Here is a 26,319-nt window from a genome sequence, read left to right as displayed (position 1 = left end):
TGTCTTTTGGCTTTCTCTGGCACCCCGGACGCATAGCCTGAACATCGACCACGCACCCTTGATCGTGGTGGGCACACCCCTTAGCTTTCTCTCAAGGAGATCCTGCGAGGCCCACCTAAGACCAGGTGGCCTGGGTAACCAAGGGCTCAACCCAAGGGAACCCCTGGTTGCTAGTGGTAAAGCTCCAGATAGCCTCTGTCTCCTCTTGTGCTCCGCTTCCTGGTGGCAGGAGCTCTCTGGGTCCAACCAGGGAGCCTACCAATCCTGCATTAGGCCAAGGGTCCACCTCCTGGCACAACAGGTTGCCAAGGCCATGGACTCGGCAGAGTCTCCCGCCATATGGACCATTCCGGGTCTAGCGCAACTTTCCAAGAACAACGTCGAGCTATAGAGACTATAGCATCTTCAGTAGAAGAAATCCGCTCTCAAATGAAGGATGCCATAAGAGCCAATCCCACAGGCCTGACTTCTACCCTGCTACTGAGAGCATCACTGGCCCTGCCAGCTCCTCCTCACTTCAGTGGGGATCCACGCCTCTGCTGAGGCTTCCTCAACCAGTGCTTCATTTAATTTGCCCTTCAGCCATCTTTGTTCCTAAAGGAATCAACAAAGATCACTTTCATTCTCTCTCATCTAGAAGGGAAGGCCCTGGCATGGGCTTCTCCACTTTGGCAGTGTTCTGACCCCATCCTCACTCAACTGTCCCAGTTCATCACCGCCTTCAAGTGGACCTTTGAAGATCCTGGTCTTCAGGCGGTTGCGGGTCATCATCTTCTCCACCTCTGTCAAGGCTCAAGATCCCTCTCTTACAGTGGAGTTCTAGACCCTAGCCACAGAACTGGGATGGCAAGAGAACTGCCTCCAGGCACTCTATCTAGAAGGTCTATCACCCGCTCTCAAAGATGAACTCGCTGCCCGTGAGATTCCTATATCTCTAGAGGACTTGATTTCCCTCGCTGGGAAAATTGACCATCGCGTTCGACAACGGCACCATGAAGTGAAAGCATCCCGGCCTCCTGCTCAACACCCAGCACATGCCCCAAGCCTGAAGGCTCTACCGGCACCACCTCCATCTACCGAAGAACCTATGCAAGTCAACTGTGGGTGATTGTCACCCAAATAGCGTCTTCGATGCAAAAAGCAGGGCCTTTGCCTTTACTGCGGTGCTTCTGGACATCTGAGGCAATCCTGTCTGGTCTGTCTGGAAAACATCAAGGCCTAAGCCCGGCGTGGGTCCCAAGCTTGAGCGCTGCTGTCACCGGCCCCCAACTGTTACTTCCAGTTTCCCTCTCCATGGAATCCCATTCCTTCGCTACCACTGCTCTGATTGACATGGGAGCCAATGGCAGCTTCATCATGGACGACATCGTCAACCTCTTGAAAATTCCAGTGCAACTCCTAAAGGTGCCTCTTCGCATCGCATCTATCCAAGGGGAACGACTCCCCGGACTCATCACGCATCGCACGGTAGCTTTCCACCTCACCGTGGGAACACTCCACGAGGAAGAAATATCCTTGTACGTCTTGAAACACTCCACTCACCCAGTCATACTGGGCCTCCCTTGGCCCCAAATGCATGGACCCCAATTTGGCAATCCCTCCAGCTGGTTCAATGGGGCCCGCAATGCCAGAAACATTGCTTAAAGCAAGTCTCACCAGCAGTGACCGTCTTGAAGACTTCTACCCTTGCCGGACGTCTGGCCCAGTACTCTGACTTCGAGGATATCTTTTCAAAACAAAAAGCAAACACACTGCCTCCACTCTGAAAGTATAACTGTCCTATCGAATTTCTACCTGGCACTACACTTCCCAAGGGTAGGACATATCCACTCTCACTTCCGGAGACACAGACAATGTCCGAATACATCAAAGAGAATCTCGAGAAAGGGTTCATCAGACCCTCTGACTCTCCGGCAGGAGCGGGCTTCTTCTTTGTCAAGAAGAAAGATGGAGGACTACGCCCCTGTATTGATTACCGGGGGTTGAACACCATCACCTGCAAGGATCGCTATCCATTACCCTTCATCAGCGAATTGTTTGACCGTCTGCAAGGGGCCAAGATCTTCACGAAACTCAATCTACAAGGAGCGTACAAGCTCATACACATCCAGCCTGAGGACATATGAAAGACCGCTTTCAACACCAGGGATGGCCTCTACGAGTATATAGTGATGCCTTTTGGCCTCTGCAATGCCCCTGCGGTGTTCCAATGCCTGATGAATGAAATCCTCCGAGATCTACTTTATTCATTCGTAGTTGTATACCTAGATGACATCTTGATATTCTCAAAAGACTTGAAGTCCCATCGCTCCCATGTCAGAACTGTTCTTCAGTGCCTCAGAGAGAATCACCTTTATGCGAAACTAGAGAAATGCATCTTTGAGCAGAATTGTCTTCCCTTCCTGGGATATATCATTTCCGATCAAGGATTTACAATGGATCCTGAAAAGCTTCAAGGGATTCGGGACTAGCCCTAGCCAGGAGGTCTCCATGCCTTACAAAGATTCCTTGGATTCACAAATTACTACAGGAGCTTTGTCGCCAACTATTCCACATTAGCCGCTGAACTCACTGTGATGACCAAGAAAGGAACCAACCTCCGAGTTTGGAGTCCTAAGGCCACACCAAAGTTTTGTAGAAACAAATCTCAATTTTTTTATTGTATATCATCTATGTCCAGTTTTTGATACTCACTATCTGAAATTGCTAATCCATGCATTGGTCATTTCTTGATGTTATGGTCCAGCGAGCTGGCAGGTAGCACCCCCAGGAGTAATACAGGGCTGCAAAGCTGGGCTGGTGCTGATCTTCTGCCTAGACAGCTCCCTCCCCAACAGGTTGAGCCTTTGTGTTCTGGAGGCCGGTAGGACTTGTGTCTGGCTAAACATCATGGCTAGACTGGGAGCGTTTGTGCAGGCTGGGAGTTGGATGCAAGCACTGGCTGAGCTGGATACAGGTATTGGCTTAGAACTGTTCACATGTACTAGCTGAGACTTGGACACAGGCACTGACTGGGCTGGATACAGGTGCTGGCTGGTACTGGAAACACAGGCTTGTATTGGCAGTGCAGGACTGGAGACAAGGCTGAGTACTGTGGCAATGCAGAACAAGGACTAGACAAGAACAGGACCGGACGAGGACTAGACAAAGACAAAACAGGATAGAGAACAATGAAGGCCCAGAGGCTGTGAAAAGAGGGCCTAGAGGCCATAAGGCAGGAGGCCCAGAGGCCACTATGCAGAAGGCCCGCAGGCTGCTAAACAAGGCAGAAGGCCGGAGGCCATAGGGCTAGGCAAGGCAGAAGGCCCAGAGACCACAAGTTAAGACAAGGCAGAAGGCTTAGAGGCACAAGGACTAGGCAAAGCAAAAGGCCTGGAGGCCACAAGGTAAGGCAAGGCCTGGGTAGACTGCAAGGTAAGGCAAGAGGCCTGGGTGGGCCACAAGGCAAGGTAGAATAGTAAGATACAGGTGGCCATGTCAGAGAGCTGAGGTGACTCAATGAAGAGGCATTGAAATACTGACTAGGCTGGGTTAAGTAGGGCTGAAACTTGGGCATGGTGGAATCAACAAGAAGATAACTGGCAAGGCGATGAGCAAGGCTCACTGAGGACCCCTGGAGGAAGGAAGACTGAGCAGCAGGTTGAACCTTGGCTTGTGAAAACTGCATAGCAGGCAAAAGCGTGACACTCGAATTGACTACTGAAATTTACTTCTCTTGGGTCTTCCTCTATCGCAACTCAAAAGGTTACAAATAATGCAGAATACACCTGCGGAATTAATTTACTGACTGAATAAATCAAATCATGTAACCCCCATTCTACAGACATTACATTGGTTATCAGTTACCTGCCAGATCAAATTCAAAATCCTTTGGTTTACTTTCCATGCCCTTCCCACTAGACTCTCTTGCTAGCTTTACCCCTTATTCAGTAAGGGGTATTAGCGCGTCGAAAATGCACGTCCAACCCCCCCGAAACTAATAGCGCCCGCAACATGCAAACGAATGTTGATGGCCCTATTAGTTATTCCCACGCGATACAGAAAGTAAAATGTGCAGCCAAACCGCACATTTTACTTTCAGAAATTAACGCCCGCCCAAAGGCTGGCATCAATTTTGGCTGGCACCGGGGAAGTGTACAGAAAAGCAGAAAATACTGCTTTTCTGTACACCCTCCGACTTAATATCATAGCGATATTAAGTCAGAGGCCCCAAAAGTAAAAAAAAAAGTAAAAATAAAAAAAAAATAATTAAAAATTGGTTCACGGGTCGGAAGACGGATGCTCAATTATGCCGGCGTCCGTTTTCCAAACCAGTGGCTGTCAGCGGGTTTAGTCTATATTACATATAGACTAAACACTAACAAGTTCCCTAGGGCCAGATGGAATCCACCCTAGAGCTCTAAAAGAACTAAAACTAGAAATTGCAGGCCCATTTACAATGATTTACAATTTTATTATTATTATTTATTGAACTTAATATACCTTCTGTAAGGCAATTTATCCAAATGGTTCACAATTAAAATGTACATAGAAACAATCAGGATACATAAAAACAAATACAATATATAAAAACACTATTACAGACAAATACTGATGAACATTAGTATAGTAGCACTATTGTAACATTTATTTATTTATTTAAATTCTTTTAATATACCGATGCTCAAGACCAGGTCTTATCGTACCGGTTTACAATAAACTAGGGGGAACCAGTTAACAGAGAAAGCAAAAAGTTACATTATAACAGGGAAAGTGGAACTAGGCTATTAGAGAAAAGATAGGTTAAACAAATTCTAACTGCTTTCTGAAACTTCATGAAGTTTCAGAAAGCAGTGAAAACCTGGCTGTTCTCTTAGCTGACAGCTTATATGGCAGGACTCATTCGTTAGGCTTTATTTTATGTTATTTTATTTTATGTTTACATTTTATATATGTTATTTTATTTTATGTTTACATTGTAAGCACCCTCTCCTGCTTTTGCCCTTCTCTCCAGTTAGAATTTGTTTAACCTATCTTTTCTCAGCCTAGTTCCACTTTCCCTGTTATAATGTAACTTTTTGCTTTCTCTGTTAACTGGTTCCCCCTAGTTTATTGTAAACCGGTACGATAAGACCTGGTCTTGAGCATCGGTATATTAAAAGAATTTAAATAAATAAATAAATGTTACAATAGTGCTACTGTACTAATGTTCATCAGTATTTGTCTGTAATAGTGTTTTTATATATTGTATTTGTTTTTATGTATCCTGATTGTTTCTATGTACATTTTAATTGTGAACCATTTGGATAAATTGCCTTACAGGAGGTATATTAAGTTCAATAAATAATAATAATAATAAAATTGTAAATCATTGTAAATGGGCCTGCAATTTCTAGTTTTAGTTCTTTTAGAGCTCTAGGGTGGATTCCATCTGGCCCTAGGGAACTTGTTAGTGTTTAGTCTATATATAATTCTTATCACTTCTTCCCACTCTACAGTGATATCTTTTAGCACTTACAAGGCATCACCCTTAAGGAAGGCTACTGGTTTGGGAGTCACTCCTACATCCTCCCTGGTAAAGACTGACACAAAAGAAACCATTCAGCTTATCTACTATGGCCTTATCATTTTTTTTTATAACCCCCTTCACCTCTTGGTTATCCAGAGAACTGATCACCTTCTTTGCTGGTCTCTTACTTTTGATATACTGAAAAAAATATTGTCATTAATTCTCACCTACCTGGTAAGCTTCTTCTCAAAATCCTTTTGCCCTGCCTTATAAATGTTTTACATCCACTCTGGAATTGTTTGTCCTGTCTTCTGTTTTCATTTCTAGGGTCCTTTTTCTATTTTTTTAAAAGGATCTTTCTTGGCTCTCATAGCTTTGCTCATTTCTCTATTTAGCTATGCTGGTAATGACTGGGTCCTTTTCCTCCCTTTTCTGAAGCAAGGGATGCACTTCATCTGGGCTTCCCATTATACCATGTCTCATGCACACCTTGAGCCCCTCTCTTTTGTTTCTTTCTAACCAGCTTCCTAATTGTTTCATATTGTCTTTTTTTTAAGTAAACAAGCAAGGCAGCCAAATAGTATGAGTGGTAGCTGCAGAGTGCTTGAAAAAAACCAAACCAGAAGTTTGGCTGGCAGGCTGGCCAGTGGGAAACAAAGGAATAACAGCAAGTGCCACAAGTTATACTCTTGAAACCAGACAGAATGAAGATTTCTGGAATGCACGGGCTGTTCTTTTCCCTTTAAGAGTGTTACCTGCAGCGTTTGTGAGCCCTTCTGGCCAAAGACATTTTATTTTTGGAATGCATTTTTTCAGTTCATGGTAGCCTATATTTTTTTTTATGTTTACCTATGTATTCTTTTAGCATGACAGACTTTTCATTGGTACAAACATCATGTACTTTACCCATGATCCCTCTCTTGCTGGAGAAAATTAGTGAAACTAAATTATTTCTCAGTAAGCATGCCCTGATTTAATTTAGTGTTTCTTAAGCTGTTCCTGGAGTATCCCCCACCCAGTCTTTATTTTTAGGATACTCGTAATAAATCTGCATGAGATAGATCTGCATGCAATGAAAGCAGAGCTTGCAAATCTCTCTCTCTCTCTCATGCACATTCATTGTGAATATCTTAAAAACCAGACTGGCCAGCCCAAGGGCGCCCAAACCCAGTCCTCAAGGGTCGCAGCCCAGTCAGGGTTTTAGGATTTAAATAATGAATATGCATGGAATCTATTTGCATACAATGGAAGACGTGCGCACAAATAAATCACGTGTGCGTTCATTGTGGAAATCCTGAAAACCCAACTGGGTTGCAGCTCTTGAGGCCCAGGTTTGTGCACCCCTAGGATTGGAAGTGCCCCAGGACCGGCTTAAGAAGCACTGCTGTTAGTTCAAGCAGGGAGGGGGGTGGCAATTAAAAGAGCTACTCTTTTCTCTTTCTTCATACCTTATTATTTTTGACTCGACCCTGCACTTCAGTCATCAAATCAGGGCAGTTATTAAGACTGGCTTCTATAAACAGAGACTAGTTCAGAATTTGAAATCATTATTGGATCCAGATGTTTTCCATACAGTAGTCCAAACATTAGTATTCCCCACTGTGGACCACTGTAATTCCATTTATTTGGGTCTACCAAAGAGAGCAATGAAAGCCTTACAATTATTGTAGAATGCAGCCGCAAGACTGATCTTGGGTTGCAGATCGAGAGCACACATACAGTAACACTGATTTTGGCTGAACTACATTGGCTCTCCTTTCACCAGAGAACTGAATACAACACCTTAAAGACTGTGCACAAATTGCTGTCCATAAATTCTTATCCATGGATTGACACGCTTCTGAAAATTTATAAACCAAATTGCCTTCTGCGATCTATGGATCGCGGCCTTTTGGAAGTACCATCTGTAAAACATGTTCGTTTGTGTATTGTGAGGGAGCGAGCATTTTTGGTAGCGACAAGCTGCCTCAGGAGGGACAGAACCGTGCATTACTCAAGAAGAAAACTTTGATGGACAGACTGGATATAGATTGTCCATCGATGTTTTCTTCTTGACTAATGCAGTGTTCTTTCCCTACCGAGGCAGCTTGTCTTGCAAAACATATAGATGTCGGGGAACTTCCATGTATTACACCGTTTATAAACGTTTACCTTGACAGATGTAACAAATAAATCCTTCTTTGGATTTTCTAAGCAAGTGACTTTTATGTACTTCAGTAGAATTTATTACTGCATCAAGGATTACCTTTAAATACAACTGCTGCACCTTCATACTCTCTGCATATACCCCAGTCAGGACATTCAGTACATCACATCTTTGTGATGACAATATCCAAATCTGTCTCTGATATTAGTACATTTAAGTCTGGGGTTTTATTTACTATTATTATTTCAGAATTTATGTAGCAGCCTAAGCCAGAGTGCTTTCCAAAAAATTACACACAAGTACAATGCGTCCTTTCCTTGGAGTTCTTAGGGGCAATTTTCACACAGCCCGCATAGCTGCAAACTACACAGGTGGTTTTAAAGCCCGTACTTTACCAAGTTTTAAAAGGAATCCAAGAGGTTATTTTCTCTTTGAAAATTCATGTACAGTATATGCGTTAAAATCATCCACATACTTTGCGCCTGTTCAAAGTGCATATGCTTTTGAAAATGTCATGCATACGCAATATTTTCCTCTCCTGATCTAAACATGCCAATAAAAACTCCCCTTTTTAATGTGGCTAAAAGTACTTTCATGCATACTTTTAGCTGCATTTGAAAAAGGCAGTTTTAGTCAGGCCAGTTTACCAGAGAAAATCACTATTTACCCAGGAAAATGGCTTTGAAAATTTCCCTTCTACTAGTCTAAGGCAAGCTTTCCCAACCAGCGGACCAAAGCACACAGGCATGCAATTGCACAAGCTCAGGAGTGCTGTCAGTCTCGTGCTGGAATCTATCGGCCAGTACCCAAATCTCAAGCAGCAGAAAACAGTTGTTCTCCTTCCTAATTCAGCTCCAACTCCTCCAGACAATGAATAGGGAACATGAAAGGGATTGCTGAAGGGAACAGAGCAATTGTTTTCTGCTTTGCTGTTTCTTCTCCAAACACAGCCTCTCCCTTTATGTCCCTACAGAAAGGGCACTGTGCAGGAAATGGGAGAGAAGGGGCTGGAGAAGGCAGCAGAGCAATTGTTTTCTGCTCTGCCATGTATGCTCCAGTTTCACCCCTTCTCCTCTTGACCTCACAGTCACCCTGACAAACAGGAAGCATGTGCACATTAGTATGTGCATATGTGGGTATGGGTAATTTAAGTGAGAGAGGCTAAAGCTCTGTGATCTCAGGACAGGAGACGAGTAAAATGAAATGGTTGAAAGAGATTGAGGGAGTCAGTATGAGAGGACTGGGTCGAGGACTGGCAGAGCCTGCGGAAGCATTAAGCAGACTAGGCAGCCACCTAGAGCGCCAGAAGTGGGCGGAGTGCCACAGTCGGACGTGAAGGTGTCATTTTTGAATGCAGCGAACAAGGGTGGAGAGACATGGAGCTGGGAAAGGAAACAGTGTGTGAATGGAGCTTTGGAGCACAGTAGGTGCAACCTTGGCCTATTCAAGACCTAGGCTTCACCCTCACCCATAGGCCCTGTCCTGATGCTGGGGCCTCGGCCTAGGTTGGTGCCTGGACCCAACCCCAACACCACAACCTGGGCCGGAGGCCAGGTCCTGATGCCAAGACCTTGGCCTGGACCCAAGTCCAATGCTGTGAACCAACCTGGAAGCTGGGTCCCAAACCAGGGCCTTGGTCCAGACCCAGGACCGATGCTGCAACCTGAACCAGAGGCTAGGATCCAATGCAGGGGCTGGCAAAGGCTGGTTCCTTGACCCAGGCATTGGGACCCAGTCTCTTCTTTGGCCTTTTCTTTGTCCACTGTAGTTTCATGGAGCTCATTAACTCTAGCGCATACACATTGCCGTACATCAAAATGGCACTTTGCTGGGGTGAATGTGCCAGAGTTAATTAACTGCGGCAAGACTGCAGTGGATGGCGTCATTTCAATTGCAAGTGTTGAAGAAGGAAGAGAACATTAAAATGGTGCCATCCACTGGAGTGAATGAGCCAGAGTTAATTAATTCCGGTGTGATCCAAGCAGATGACATAATTTGGCTTGCATGTGACAAAGAAAGAAGAGGATGAAGAAAAGGCTCTGAAGCCTGGGCTTCTATGCCTGGACCTGACCCTGGGCCGAGGCTCAGGCATTGGACCTGGGTCCTGGCCTAGGCCCCGTGTCAAGACCCGGGTTCTGGGTCAGGTTGCGGCATTAGGCCTGGCTGCAGGCTGAGGCCCTGGCATTGGGACCTGGCCTCTGGGTCATGGCACTGGGCTGGGTCCAGGCCCCAGCCTAGGCTGAGACCCTGGCATTGGGACCCAGCCTTCAGATTGAGATATGATGTTGGCCTGGGTCCGGATCTTGGTCCGAGCCAAGGCCCTGGCATTGGGACCTGGCCTCCGGGATGAATCTTGGCGTCAGGCCTGAGTCCAGGCACCAGCCTAGGCCTAGGCCCGGGTGTCGGGACCCAGCCTTTGGGTCGGGTCTTGGCTTCGGGCTTGGGTCTGGACCTAGGCGCCGGCATTGAGACCCAGCCTTCGTCGAATACCTGGCAGTAAGTTAAGGGGTTTTTTTTTTATTTTTGGGGGTCTCGGTCGAGGCCCAGTGTTGGCCCGTGCCTCCACTGCCAAAGGTGCAACAGAATGATGGTGCAGTTCCAAAAGCTTAACGTAACTCAATATCCACCCAACTTGCAATATTGCACAGGCTGCCCATCCGCTTCAGCCAGCTGCTGCATGCAATATTTAGCATCCGATAATTTCTCCAAACTCTGCAGCCTACCATTATGCCATATTCTCAGTTCGACAGGGTATTGCAGCACAAATGTAATTGTACACGAGTAGTTCTGTACATATTGAGAAACATGCTTTATGCTTTCCGCGTACCACTGCGTTAGTTTAAGACTTGTATGTGTAGTGGGGAGAGAGATCAACCATTTGTCTGTGTCACTGATATGTGAATTACTGGAATCTGAATAGATTAACTATGGTAAACCTTAAGGCAAAATTCTTACCGTTTATGATATGCAAGTAATTTTGTAACATTACACATATATTACAGAACCCCTGTTATTTGGTGCAAATAGGTTTGCCAAAATAATTTATGCATATGCTTTAAAAAAAAAAAAAGGATGCATGTAAATCCTAATCATATTCAGACTCCATCTCCTGGAATGCCCCTTTGAAAATTACCCTCTATATTTCTTAGTTTCTAAGTTCAATGGGAACAAATCTTTTCCCAGTCTCGAATACACCTATTTTTTATGGCTACCTAGTAACCCTGAAAAATGAATCCTTTTTGTTTATTGACCTTACAGAGATGAGTATAATCATTTTTCACTGGTCAATGATCCACAGACAACTCAAGCAAAATGAGGTTAGCAGATGTGAGAGCAGAACAAAACAAAAATGCAGTTATTACTAAGTCATCTCAACTATATTTTCCATAGGAAGGCTTGAGGGTAGAGGGAGTCAGCTATTGTGTGGCACTGAGTGATAACTCTTTCCTTTTGTAGTCCCTCCATTTTCATTCCCTGGGGATGTGAAGTTAGGCACTGGTGACTTTATTTTTAACCCCAGGTACAATGGACAGAAACAAGCTAGTAGAGCACTCAGTATGTGAAACCTTTTTTTCTTGAATTATCTTATCCTTTGTCCTGTAGTTGGTAAGCAGAACAAATTGAAAAATCCATCCAAATTTATCAAACTTTGCGCCTGATTTACTAAGCTTTTTTTTCCCATAGACATAAAATAGAAGAAACACTTTACTACATCAATCCCATTCTTAGCAAAAGTAGAGACTAATTTAAAGACAGACACTGGAGAAATGCTTTATGGTTAAGAAAAATATAGATTCAGACTCAGTTAATTAATAGTAAAAATAAATTATAGTTCTTAATTCCAGAAATGGGACAAGTTCAAATAAAGAACATTTCCTTAAAACTGTCTTCTTTTAGCTAAGGATAAAATATTTAAAATGTTTTAAATTATATTTGTTATTATCTCCCTTTCTACATTTGGCATATATATCAGATTTGTTCATGTATCTGTAATTCTTATTTTAACTCCCATCCCAAAGCATTCTGCAAAAAAAAAATAAGGATTTATCTGGATGGGGATATCAAATAGAAAACCAGGGCTGGGCTCAAATTCCGTAAAACATGGAGTTAAGCTAAGAACACAGTTCATAAAATTACAAAAGGCTTAGATGTATTAATTTGTGGCTTATTCTAGTTCAATTCAAAAACTCCCTTCACCCCAGGTTGGGTTGGGTTCCTATTTAAGTCAAATTAGTTTGCCATTTTTTGGTTTAACATTTATATAAATATCCTATTATTAAGTAGATCTCCTGGCAGGTCTGGAGCACGATGTTTCAGGAGAATCATATTCAAGCCTCCAATCTGGTGGGATTAACAAGGTTCAAGTGCACCAGAGAGATGCAGAATTGCCAACCTGCCTACAAGTTATCATGAGATATTAGTTGCATTCTTATTTTTTAACTCGCATCCCAATGCATTGCATTCTATAAGAAAATAGAGAGTGGACTCCTTTGGGATGTCAGTAGAAAAGCAGGACTGGGCTCACATCCATAAGGCATGGAATTAAACTAACAACAGCTGTCTTGGGTGAGAGGTTGGGGCAGGGAAGACTATAAAAAAGCTGAGAGTTTCTACTTTAATATACATTTTATTTGTGATCTAAAGGATGGTTATATATCCCAGGCATTGGGATGGCATGCAAAGATCACAAGGCCCATTTAGTCTAATACTATATAATAACAAAGCCTACTTGATCTCAGGATTTACCCTTGCTTCCTTGAATCCAGGGATCCTCTTTACTTATCCAATGCTTTCTTGAATTCTTGTACTGTTTTGTCCTCCATAGGATCCATGGGCAGACTATTCCAGGTATTCATCTTTTTTTCTGAAGAAATATTTCTTTATGTTACTCTCTCTCTCAATCTTTCTCTTTCTCATTGTCTTAGGTATCCATTTAGATCAGTGGTTCCCAAACTTTTTCATGTCTTAACACACCTGTCACACTAATATTAATATATTTTAATAACTGAAAAAATAAAGTAAAAATAAGAATAATTAAACATATAACCAAAAAGTAGAAAAATTACAAAATAAATTTATGACAAAATAATCCACAAACATAAAAATGTTGGATTTATTAAACACATAAGTACAAATGATCTGTTCTTATGAAATCAATGGGAGATCTGTACCTGAAGTGCCCCACAAATAAATAAATAAAGGATAATCAGACATATAGTTCACTTTCAAAATCAATGTCTCGACTTATCTTTGATTTCATTATCTTTAAGGTATAAAATGCAATCTCATATAAATAAGATGTAGTAAATGAAAGCAAAATATTCTAAGCTTTTTTTAGTGCTCACTGGTTTCTCATTTCTAACATATGTCCAAATCGAATGTCATAAAACTTCAATTTTAACATTGTTTCTGTACAGGTAAGTCAATCAATTTCTCATATTCCATAGAAGTAGGATTCTCTATGTTTTTCATACTGGGTTCACTGCATGAACTATATGGTGATAATATCCATTCCTCTGCACTCTGGCAGGCCAATCCACACAAGTTGATTATGATTCTCTACCAGCAGATGGAGACAGAGTAAAGCTGACATCACTGACATATAGCTCTGCCCTGACATCAGCCCGCAATTATTCTTCATCTCCAGCAGATGGTGGACATATCTCCCTACTTGAGATCGCCCATGGTAAAAAGTAATGAAACAAGAGGAAAAGATAGAAGATTTTTGGATACCACTTGAGCTCCCGAGGTGACCAGTGGGTCCATCTCTCTGTTGAGCATTTTCAGTCCAGGAGCCTGCCTCAAGTGTGGACTAAAAAAAAAATCAGTTGGAGCCAGATGAAGGGCTTAGTGTTGCACTGGAGGTGGACCCTTGGCCTGGTGCAGGATTGGTAAGGCCTTCTGAGGGATCCCAGAGGGCGCCTGCCACCAGGAGGTGGAGCACACAAGGATACAGAGGCTGACAGGAACTTCACCAACAACAGTCCAGGGACTCCACGGGTTGAGCCCTTGGATTCCTGGACTGCCTGGATTTAGGTGGGCCTCTGGGGGTCTCCTGGAGAGGTGACGGAGAGGTGTGCCCACCAAGAGAAGAGGTGCGCAGCTGTCAATGAACAGGCGAGCTATGCCGGAATCGAGAGTATCGGAGACCATGGGAACAACGCAGGAACTGAAGGTCCTCCAGGTAGGATAGGCAGTGCCTAGTGGTCCAGCTCGAAAAGGGTCGCAGACAGTCTCGAAGCAGGCGGACCTGGTGGTCACGGGAGTAGCGAAGAGAGTTTCTGAATGGAGCGCAAGGGTCAAAGCAAGAATATCTGTCCAAGGATGGTCAGCCAAAGCAAGGGTCACTTCCAGGTGTCAGTCCAAGCGTAGTCACAGGCAAGCAGTGGTCAGTTCCAGGTATCAGTCCAAGCGTAGTCACAGGCAAGCAGTGGTCAGTTCCAGGTATCAGTCCAAGCGTAGTCAAAAGCAAGCAGTGGTCAATTCCAGGTATCAGTCCGAGCGTAGTCAAAGGCAGGCAACGGTCAGTTTCAAGAATCAGTCCAAGCATGGTCAGAGACAGGCCAAGGTCAGTATCGGGTATCAGTCCAAGGGGTACTACCTGGGTAGTGAGACAAGGAACTGGACTCAGGAACAATGGAACTCAGGAATAGATACTGGAACACAGGAGGACCACGGGAGCACAGGAGCAAGGCAGGAACACTGGAACAGGTACATGAACGCAGGAACACTGGAACAAGCACAGGAGCAAGGAACACTGGAACCACTGGAACAAGCAAAGGAACAAGTAATACTGGAACACTGGAACAAGCACAGGAACGTAGATGGCAAACTAGCTTCACACTGAGGTGATGACCCGATTACCAAGGTGAGGGACTGAGGTGCAGGCCCTCGCTTATATACTAAGGCTAAGTAATGTCATCGGGATGCGCCATGGAGTGGTTTCCCGCCCTTGTCCCTTTAAAGGGCTGGGCGATCCACGCGTGCATGCCTAGGGGCAGAGTTGAGGCAGCAGAGGATGCCGAGCCCCTGCGTGGGGCGAGGAGCGAGGCCTGGGACACCAAAGCACTGGAGGCAACTGGGGACGCCGCTGCCCTGAACCGGGAACACAACCGACTGGCTATGGCAGTGAGGGAGGAAGGCCAGGGACCTGTGGAGCTTGGAATCAGGTGAGCAGGCCCGGGCGCAGCCCTAGTGCAACTGGGACACGCAACAGTAACTCCCCCTCTAGGCCTCCCCCTTATCAGTTGGGGCTTCTCTGGATGAGAGCGATGGAACGCCCGGAGGAGATCCTTGTCCAGGATATGTTGTGATGGCACCCAGGAGTTCTCCCTGGGTCCGATCCCCTCCCAGGAGAGGAGGGACTCCCATTTTCCCCGGCAACATCGAAAGTCAAGTACTTCTTTAACTTGGAGGATGGTATCGGCCTCAGCGGATACAGGAGTGGGTTGTGGTGGTCACCGGGAGAGCCAGGAAAGAACAAGCGACTTAAGGAGGGATACATGAAAGGTATTGTGAATACCCATGTTCGGAGGTAGAAGTAACTGGTATGACACAGTGCCAACCCGGCGTGAAACTGGAAAGGGTCTAATGAAGTGGGGAGCGAACTGTTGTGAGGGCATCTGAAGGCGGATGTGCCGGGTACTTAACCATACCTTTTGTCCTGGCTGGAATATTGGAGCCGCTCGTCTATGTGCATCTGTAAATCTCTTGGCACGATCTGCCGCTTGCCAGATTCGGAGAGTCACTTGGTCCCAGATGCGGCGAATCTCCTGGGCTACAGCTTGGACCGTTGGTGAGGGAACTTGGAGCGGCACGGGTAGAGGCAGACAAGGCTATCTCCCAAAAACCACGGCGAATGGGGATGAGCCTGTGGCTGCTGCAACATGAGTATTGTGGGAGAACTGGGCCCACGGAAGCAGGTCAGACCAGTTGTTTTGCTGATCATTAACATAAGCTCTAAGAAAGGTCTTCAATGACTGGTTGGTCCGTTCGGCCTGCCCGTTGGCTTGAGGGTGGTAGGCCGACGTGTTGCACAATGCCCTCCAATAACGGGCGGCAAACTGTGGACCTCGGTCAGATACGATCTCTTGGGGCAGACCATGGAGGCTGAAGAGGTGTAGCAAGAAGAGTCGGGTGAGTTCTGGAGCCAAAGGCAGGCCTGGTAGTGGAACAAAATGAAATCGCAAAAACCAGAGCAAATGGTGCACTATACTCCGTAAATATACTGTCAATAAAGTGCACTCAAAACCTTAATTTGGTCAAAGTTGCAAAACTGCTTCATTTATTATCTCAAACGGTGACTCCTTCTTTATACACCCCACAGAGTTATGACATAAACTTTAACAGCAGTCCCCGACACGGACCCGTGTTTCGCCTATCAGCTGCTTCAGGGGGATTCTTAACATATCTGTGTGGTAATCAGTCATGCATGGTTACAGGAGCACATGGTTACAGGAGCACAGGTTACAGGAGCACATGGTTACAGGGCTCCTGTAACCATGCATGACTGATTACCACACAGATATGTTAAGAATCCCCCCGAAGCAGCCGACAGGCGAAACACGGGTCCATGTCGGGAACTGCTGTTAAAGTTTATGTCATAACTCTGTGGGGTGTATAAAGAAAGAGTCACCGTTTGAGATAATAAATGAAGCAGTTTTGCAACTTTGACCAAATTAAGGTTTGCGTGCACTTTATTGACAGTGGAACAAAATGAGCCATCTTCGAGAAACAGTCAATGATGACCCATATTACCATGTTCCCCTTGGAAGGAGGCAGGTCTACAATGAAATCCATGGCCAAGTGGGACCACAGACCAGTAGGAGCTGATAGAGGCTGTAGCCGACCCCACAGGCGTCCTGTGGGCGGGTTCTGCTGGGCGCACGTAGGGCAGGAATCGACGTAGTCACGGGAATCCTTAACCATACTGGGCCACCAGAAGTGCCTGCGGAGCATTTCCAGAGTCCAAGCCCGACCGGGATGGCCAGTGAGTCGGGAATTGTGGGCCCAACGTAGTACTCGCTCTCGGAGACGGCAAGGCACCACCGTCTTACCAGGTGGTACGGTGGAATTGGCTGTGAGGGAGATGCAGGCCTAGTCGATGATGTGGGACAGATCCTCAGGGATATCTGCTGGATCTACTGATTGTGAGAGTGCATTGGCATGGAGATTTTTCATGGCTGGGCGGTAGCACAACTCGAAGTTGAACCGCGCAAAGAAGAGGGCCCAATGGGCCTGCCGTGCATTTAGTAGCTGGCCTTCTTTAAGGTGTTCCAAGTTCTTATTATCTGTGTAGATGGTAAACTTGTGCTGAGTCCCCTCAAGCCAGGTGCACCATTCCTGGAGGGCCAGAAGTTTGCGGTCCCCGATGGTGTAGTTGCGCTCTGCGGGTGAAAACTTGTATGAGTAAAAGAATCATGGGACAAGGGCTCCCTTTGTGGAGTACTGGCTGAGGACCGCCCCTGCGCCAATGGCAGAAGCATCAACCTCGACGATGAAGGGGCGGCTCTGGTCCGGATGGCAGAGACAGGGGCCAGTTTGGAAGGTTTCCTTCAGTGCTTAGAATGCAGACTGGGCTTTGGGACTCCACTCCCGGAGGTTGTATCTTTTCCTAGTCATGGTGGTGAGTGGAGTGGCAAGTGTGGAATAATCTGCGATAAAGTGACGGTAATAGTTTGTGAATCCCAAGAATCTCTGTAAAGCCCGCAGACCAACAGGCTGGGGCCAGTCACGAATACCTTGGCGTTTGTCCAGGTCCATAGTGAATCCATGGCTGGAGATAATGTAACCCAGAAATGGCAGACAGGACTGCTCAAAAAGACATTTCTATAGTTTGGCATAGAGATGGTGGTCCCTAAGCCACTGGAGGATGATCCGGACATAAAAGCGATGGGATTCCAGATCTTTAGAGAAGATCAAGATGTCGTCTAAATAGACTACGATGAAGGAGTATAGAAGGTCTCGGAAGATCTCATTCATCATTGTCTGGAAGTTGGCTGGGGCGTACATAGCCCGAAGGGCATCACTACATACTTGTAGTGTCCGTCGCGTGTGTTAAACGCCGTCTTCCAGATATCTTCAGGTTGAATGCAAACTAGATCATAGGCCCCATGCAGGTCCAACTTGATAAAAATCCAGGCCCCCTGGAGTCGGTTGAAGAGCTCACTAATGAGCGGAAGTGGATATTGGTCTTTGCGGGTGATGGTGTTCAGGCCGCGATAGTCAATACACGACCTTAACGTACCGTCCTTCTTCTTTACAAAGAAAAATTCAGCGCCCGCAGGGGACGTGGAAGGCCTGCTAAAACCTTTGGCCAGGTTTTCCTTGATGTAAAGGGACATGGCCTGGGTCTCAGAAAGCAAGAGTAGGTATGTTCTCCCCTTGGAAGACATGGTACCGGGCAACAGCTCGATTGGGCAGTTGATCTTCCGGAGAGGAGGTAAGATGTTGGCTTGTTGCTTTGAGAAGACATCTTGATATTCATCGTAGGGCGTCAGTAGTCCAGCAAGGGTCATGGATGTTAACACGGGTACAGATGGGGGACACCCGCCATAGACAGTGTGTCTGACACCGAGAACCCCACTCGATGAGCTGGAGCGACTCCCAGTCAAAGTGATGAGACTGTAGTTGTAGCCAGGGTAGACCGAGGACGATGGGGTATACTGACCATTTCAGGACCAAGAGAGGAATCTCTTCATCATGGAGAGTCCCTACAGTCAGCCGGATGACTATGGAGTGATGAGTGATGCGATCTGGTAAAGGTTCTCCATGGATGGAGGCAATTCGCAGTGGAACCTCCAGAGGTTGAGTAGGAATCTGGAGTAATGTGACTAAGTCCTCAAGAATAAAATTCCCACCGGCCCCAATATCCACAAGGGTGGTGGTAGAGAACATGCGTGCCTCCCTAATGAGGGAGACAAGAAGCAGTAATTGGGGGCCTCTAATTGTAGTACCCAAGCTCGGGACCCCTGCTGGGCTTCCCAGATGCACCGGGCAAGTCTGGATATGGTGACTGGAACCCCCGCAGTAGAGGCAGAGACCAGACTTCCATCTTCGGAGGCATTCCTCGGGAGTAAGACGACCGCGGTTGATCTGCATCGGTTCTTCATGTGACGGGATGACCGCCGGTGGTGCCCTCAATGTGGTGCTTGCGGACTGAGGTGGTTCCAGGGCTGCTCTTCTTATGACCTTTAGTTCCTGATGCCATTCCTGGAGGCGGTGGTCAATCCGTCCGACCAAGGAGATAAGGTCCTTCAAAGACTCAGGCATTTCTTGGGCTGCCAGTTCGGCTTTTAGGTTGGAAGACAGGCCATCCAGATAAAGTGCCCGCAGGCAGTCTTCCTGCCATCCCAATTCCATTGCCAGGGTTTGGAATTCCAAGGTGTACTCTGTAAGGGAATGGGAGCCCTGGCGGAAGTGGAGGAGATGGTGTCCGGCGACCGCCTGTTGACCTGGATCATCAAAGGAGCATCGGAACGTGGAAATGAACTGGGAGAACTGCTGTAGTAAGGAATCAGAATGCTCCCAAAGTGGGGAGGCCCATGCTAGAGCCTTTCCCTCCAAACAAGAGAGGATAAACGGAATCTTGGTGACCTCGTCTGGAAACAAGGAAGGTTTCCAGACAAGGTTGTGGCGCAAATTGCATGAAACACTGGTTAATGAAGCCTCAGCAGAGATGAGGGTCCCCACTGAATTGGGGAGGAGCTGGGAGGGCCAGCAATGCCCATGAGGGTGATGAACTAGAGGAAGCGTGGTTAGGAAGAGTTCCAAGGTTGGCCATAGCGGACTCTGCAAGTTGGGCTCATATTTCTTCAACCAAGGTGGCCAATGCCTCGAGGTATTCCTGCTGCTCCCGGATAAGTGTAGCCAGGCCTGGATTAGCCTGCACGGCGGAGGACTCTGCTGAATCCATGGCCTTGGCAACCTGTTGCGCTAGAGGTGGACCCTTGGCCTGGCACAATATTGGTACGGCCTTCTGAGGGATCCCAGAGAGCGACTGCCACCAGGAGGTGGAGCACACAAGGAGACAGAAGCTGACAGGAACTTCACCAATAACAGTCCTGGGACTCCGCGGGTTGAGCCCTTGGATTCCAGACCGCCTGGATTTAGGTGGGCCTCTGGGGGTCTCCCGAAGAGGTGACGGAGAGTTGTGCCCACCAATAGAAAAGGTGTGCGGCTGTTGACGAACAGGCGAGCTAGACTGGAATCGAGAGTACCGGAGACCACGGGAACAAAGCAGGAACTGAAGGTCCTCCGGGTTGGATAGGCAGTGTGAAGAGGGCCGCAGACAGTCTCGAAGCAGGCGGGCCTGGTGGTCACGGGATTAGCGAAGAGAGTGTCCGAATGGAGCGGGTGTCACATAGGATCCAAGAGATAGGCACGTAGCAATGTCTCAGGAACAAGAGGCAGGAGTTGAGAACTCATACAGAACTTGTTGCCAAATTGGCTTGCTGGGAGTGAAGGTGGAGCTTAAGTACAAGAATCCGATGACATCATCAATCAGGGACGTCCCCGAGGTTCCCACCGAAGAAGCTTCAAAGGAGGGGCCTGTGACGCATGCACGTGCCTAAGAAGGCCTGACATCGAAGTAGGAAGTAGCGGCGTCCATGACACCATGAGGAGTCCCAAGGAACACGGAGGTGTAGGCAGGCCTATGCAGCGAGCAGACCTGGGGAGGGCAGGAGCGCGGTGCAAGCAGTGAGTACTCGCGGTCGCAGCCGTCTGTGACCGACAGAGATAACATTTTGAAAGCATATTTTGCATATAACTCGTATTTTATATATGGAAAAACATGGTTTGTGCACTGCCATATCATAGTCTTGCTTGCTGTCAGCCCTTCTGCAGCCTAAAGCAGCCCCCTCTCTTTCTCATTCTCACACCTTCTCAGCAACCCTACTCTTCAGGAAAGTCACCGGTTCTACAGCCAGTGTATACAGCCTGCAATTTGCCGGTTGGCCACCCCTCACACATCAGAACACAAACACTCTTCAAATTCAGAATAAAGAGACCATAACTATAATTAGAAATGTGCAGACAAAAACTGAACTAGAAAACTCAACAAGCCACAGTGTTATACAGTGAAACAATGTAAAAACAAAAATATCACTCTATTCCTCATAAAACATCAATCAATTAAATCAAGAAATATAAAACATCCATCATCATAATAAAATCATACTAATATATATATTTTTAATTAGTTTAGTCTATTGTTTGCTTGCATTTCAGTGTTCAAGCAGCCTTCATAAGATGGTTTTACTATTGATTACTCACTCATAGGGGCTAGGGCTACCCTCTCCCAAGATGATGAAGGCTCCTCCTAGGTGGGGGAAGAACAAAATAAAAAAAGCCTGTTAGGGAGAGTTGGGAGCACAAGGAAGGCTGATCCCAACCTGCATACTAAACCCGTCCCCAGAGATGTCAAGGCTGGTCCATCCCAAAGATTGAAGGCCAAAGAGTGAGATATTTTAGCTAGTGTGTCTAGGATATAAATCTGGACTCTCTTGGACCCTCTTGAGCTGTTCCCTAGTTGTACCATAGGAGGCAGTTGGCATTTTCCCAGAGGACAGTAAACACAGTCAGACTCTGCTGTGCTATTACTATTTGTGCAAAATATAATTGATCTCCCTCCCAGCTCCCAGTCTCCTGCAATCTCTGTTTCGTCTCTCTGCCTGTGTGTGGCTCCAGGTGGCTGCTATGATCTCTCTCCATATGTGCTTTTCTGTATGTGACTCCCGATCAGGGCCAGTGCAAGGTACTAGGTATTCTAGGTGAAACTTACAGACTTGAGATCCGTGAATCCAGGGCCCTCTCCCCACACAATTAAAATTATATATTTATAACAGATTTTACATGAAAAAGAACCTTCAAAGTACATTCTTCTGTAGTAAAAATATCACTTAAAATAACATGTATTTTATATTTACATTCACTGCTATGGTACCAACCAGAAAACACTGCAAAAATTGCAAAAAAAAAAAAGAAGACACTTGAAACCCATATGGCATTAAGTCTAATATGTGTTGGGTGTGGACTTGGCTCCAGAAAGCCATGAATAAACAATTGAAATTACAATATAGTAAACCTCCCACACCAAAACAGCATTAACTGCCAGCACTCAAACAGTAACAACCCTACCTATGAAAAGGCAACACTATAATATATCAGAAAAACAGAACAAATCAGGCTGTTATAGATCTTTACACAGAAACTACATGCTAGCAGAATAGCTCACCTTGGTCACACATGCAGAACATGACCAGACCACCAAATACAGAATAGAGACCAAAAATAAAATAGAAATATGCAGACAAAAAATGAACTGGAAACCAAAAGCCAAACCCTTTATGCAATGTAAAAAAACAGACAACACCATTTCTCATAAAACAATAAAATAATGAAATATAGAATATCAGTCATAATTATAAAAACATATGAATAAAAAAATAAATATTTCAATACATCTGACAAATAGAATAATATCCAATAATTAAGAACTCAAATAAAAAAATTAAAAAAATTAACTAAAGACCAATAAAATATTTCAAACCAGTAAATACATCAAATAATACCCAATAATTAAAATGAAAAAGGATTTTTAAAAATCCCCCACTTTCTATACCTGGCAGCTTTTGATTTCCAATTATCAAGACTGTCATAGATTGGGTGGGGGAGGGAGAGCACACAAACTTTCTTCTCTGTCATATAAATACACAGTTACTCAACAAACCCACTCTCTCTCACTCACTCACATACATTCAAGCACTCTCTCTTTATCACACACACACATATATACTCTCCCATGCATTTTTCCTGCATACACACATACCCATGCACACTCACTCAGTCTCTTATACACCCATGCACACTCATTCTCTCATTTACACCCATGCACCTCTCTCTCTCTTACACAAACACATAAATAAATACATACACCCATGCACACTCTTTCACACACAAACTCAGGTTGGGCCTCTCTTCTTCTTCGAATTGCTGGTGGGGTGGTATCTGCCGATGGCTCTGCGGGGCTTCTCATTTTCTTCTGATTGATGGCTCTGCCAGTGCCAGGCCTCTTTTCTTCTTAGGGCTGCCGACGGGACGGGGAACGCCATTGGGGCCTGTTCCTTGCTTCACACCGATGGGACCTGTCCTTTGCTTCAAGCTGATGAGCTTGCGGGGCCTGTCCTTTGCTTCTGAGGGCTCTGCTGGCTCCAGGCCTTTTTTCTTTTTTGGGGGGCTGCCAGAGTCCCTGTGAGGCTCCTTCTTTTCTTCAGACCAGCTCTAGATGTGCTTTGTTCTTCGTGCCAATGGGGCTGAAGAGCCTCTCTCTTTTCCTTTGGTTGATGGTCAGACCACAGCATGGAGCAGTACATGCAATAAGGAAAAGCCTTGAGAACAGCAAGGAAAGGGAGCACAGGAATAAACAGCCCTGACACCCATTTCTCCCAGTGTAAAGCTCGACCAGGCAACACCTTACCACCTCTCCAATCAATTGGGGGATAAAACCCCACAGCAGATAATACACAGTCCAGCTCAAAAACCAAATCTCAGAGGACTAAAATCTGGACTATTTCCAGATATTTTAGCTCTCTGTTTGGCTTCTGGACAAGAAACAAAAAAATCTGTACAGTCTGGACAGTTGGCGACCCTACTCTGTTGGTTTCCGTCAGCTTACAGTTAGAATTGGATGATGGTACTAGTGCCAACAGAGCTTGTTGATAAAATCTCAAGGTCCTGCAGGCTGTTATTACATAAGTAAATCATTCACATTATTTTGATGCCTTTGGTGTAAGAATGTAGAAATTATAGATAAAACCTTAAACTGTACTCTTTGTTCTACAGGAAGTCAGTGCACTTCCTTCAGAACAGGCGTGATATGATTGGTTAATTTATCTCTACTAATAACCTTGCTTCTGTGTTTTGAAGCAGCTGCAGACACTTCATAGTATTTTGTGGGAGGCCAAAAAACAGATTTACAATAGTCACTATGACTGACCACCAATGAGTAAATTATTATGGTCAGTTTCTTCTTGTCCAATATATGTGATAACCTTCAAATCAGATGTAATTGCATAAAGTAGCATTTAGCCATCAGTGAAACGTGTGGTTCAAATAATAATGCAGAGTCTAAAATTGCCCCAAACTTTTTATTTTGGGATGATGTTAATTTAATAGCTTCAGGGCAACTGTCAATTCATCCGATCTGGATGAATTTATTTTAAGCTTATCTCTAACCATAGTGCTGCCTTTGAGAGGTAAGCTGTTAAGTTGGTGAATGCAATCAACTGATCAGACCCAACTGACACACACACACACACACACACAGTTGCACATCATCTGTGAATACAAAGCATATGGATGTTAAATCTTTCTATTAAGTCTAATGAAAGTGTACATGACTGTTGCAGTAAATCCACTAGGTGGCAGAATGGGAGCATTGGTTAGGAATGCTCATTCATTCAGGTGAGCAGATAGAACAACTTTCTGAGGCCCAGATATAATAAGACGTGAGTAAAAAGTGTGTGCTGAACTGCGGTAACGATTTTCTTTACTCACGAGCTAAAAAGAGAGCTAATTCCCGATGGAGTAAGTTAATGGCATGCTAATGCAGCAGGAGCTTGAACAAACAAGCTAGCCTTAAAATGTATAAACAAAAATATGTTTAATGTGCATAAAACATGGTTTATGTGCATAAACTTGATGTGTGTACAAAGCATGTTCTTTGTGCATAAAACAGGATTTCTGTACACATATATTATAGGTGCATGAATCTCCATCATGTATTTATTTATTTAGACATTTTATATACCGTTGTTCCATGTATAAATCACAATAGTTTACAAAGTAACATTCATAGTTACAGTAACCATGAATTCCAGGTTCTGCCCCCCCCCCCCCCCATAGACTTCCACTAGCCCCAGAAATATTACTCCACCTCTGACCAAGAGTTAAATTTCCAGCATTAAGAAAACATGAGTTAAACCTGCTCATCTCTCTGCATTGGGGAATAATAGCTGATGCTTTGATTAACCTGGGATTTGGATGGAGGAGTGCTAATTTGTGCTCACAGTTTTACTCATGTTTGTGTGCACATTTTTAGTGCGCCAAACTCCTTGTTACATTGGGAGTATGCAAAAAAAGTGTGCACACTCATATGTTAAAACGTGTGCACAGCCGAGCACACCTTATTTAATCGGGGCCTGAGCAAGCAAACGATGCAAGTCCCCACTTCCCGCATGCGTTCGCCATTTTATTCCTTAAGGTAAATATTAAGGTTATGATTGGATTCATTTCCGTGTTATGGCTGACTGTGAAGAAGATATCTCTGTCACATTTATTTAGTTTCAAGTTTTAAGTCTTGTGAAACCCCTGAGTGTTGCCTGGAGAGAGATCACGGCAAAATCTCTCCCTGGGGGCCCAGGCTAGAGAAGACCTTCCCCTTTGCCACCTCCTGGAGGACAAAAGGTATGGTTATGACCTGCTGCAAAGACCTCCTGGTGGTTTTTGGTCTCCGTTTTGGGAAAAGACTTTTGGGTTACAAGAACTGGGACGAAGAGTTTTGTTGCCTCCTTCCTACCCTGAAGGAGGAGCATCTGAGAGCTGTGTGTTTCTGAATGGATCCTTTCCCAGCCAAGGATCTGAAAGGCTAGACATTGGAGAATTGTGAGTAAGACTCAAAATTGAACAGATTCCGTGGACCCCCATTTGGAATCTTCACCCCTGGGGCAGACAAAATTGGGACCCTGCAGACAGACTGTTATTCTTTTTTCTGGCCACCTTGGAGGAATTTTTTCATGCCTACACAAGAACATCCCTGCCCACTTGGGAGCCTCATTTATCTATGCCCTGGAAGGTGAGTGTTCCCCTTGCCCTGGTAGAAAGAGACGCTTACACAGATAGCGGAAAACCAGGAACTGTGAGAGCCACCTGAGGTAATAAGAAATGATGTTGACTGTGCCATTAACTAACTATTCAGAGACCTCTTCAGTAAAGTTTAGCTTTTTGGACCCTCCATCCAAGTCTCCTGTGTCTTATTGGTACCTACATTACTAGCAGTGATAAAGAACTTCCACCTCTCCCAGGTAAAAGAGTCCTCGAGTCACCCTGCCACCCAGGGTCTTGAAGGAGAAATTCCTTCCCCCACCAGTAAAAGAACCTGGCCTGGTTTCCAAGGGACTGTGTAAGAGTTTTTGGAATTGGAGCCAGCTCCAAGATTTACTCTGTCCTTATCCTCCCTGACCTATCTGCTGCTTTTGACACTGTTGATCACCACCTACTCCTTGATACTCTGTCCTCACTTGGATTTTGGGACTCTGTCCTGTCTTGGTTTTCTTCTTACCTCTCCCAACACACTTTTATCATTTCTTCTGGTGGTTTCTCCTCTTCTGCCATTCCACTAACAATCGGTGCGCCTCAAGGTTCTGTCCTGGGTCCTTTTTACTTCTCACTCTATATTAATTCACTTGGTGCTCTGATTTCCTATCATGGCTTGCAATACCATTTTTATGCTGATGACTCCCAGATCTACCTTTGTACATCAGAAATTTCACCTGAAATCTAGTCTGGATCTTGTTCTGCTTGTCTAACATTACTGCCTGGATGTCCCATCACCATCTTAAACTCAACATGGCCAAGACGGAGCTCCTTATCTTTCCCCCCAAGCCCACCTCCCCTCTTCCTCCTT

At 45.3% G+C, this 26,319-nt stretch overlaps 1 long non-coding RNA gene across 2 annotated transcripts in view; it reads right to left on the bottom strand.

The window, feature by feature from the left end:
- LOC115088812 overlaps positions 1-26,319 on the bottom strand; it is a 56,992-nt gene that overhangs the window by 26,043 nt on the left and 4,630 nt on the right. The window contains exon 1 of one of the 2 annotated variants that reach the window (XR_003855902.1): positions 12,381-12,560. The exons of the other annotated variant lie outside the window; for it this stretch is intronic. This is a non-coding gene — a long non-coding RNA (uncharacterized LOC115088812). Of the gene's footprint in view, positions 1-12,380; positions 12,561-26,319 lie in introns of those variants that run through there. 2 annotated transcript variants of the gene reach the window in all.

This window comes from Rhinatrema bivittatum, chromosome 3 (genome assembly GCF_901001135.1).
Source record: "Rhinatrema bivittatum chromosome 3, aRhiBiv1.1, whole genome shotgun sequence".
In the NCBI taxonomy this organism is placed as follows: Eukaryota; Metazoa; Chordata; class Amphibia; order Gymnophiona; family Rhinatrematidae; genus Rhinatrema; species Rhinatrema bivittatum.
Note: the sequence above shows the minus strand (reverse complement) of the source record. Positions and strands in the feature narration are given on the sequence as shown.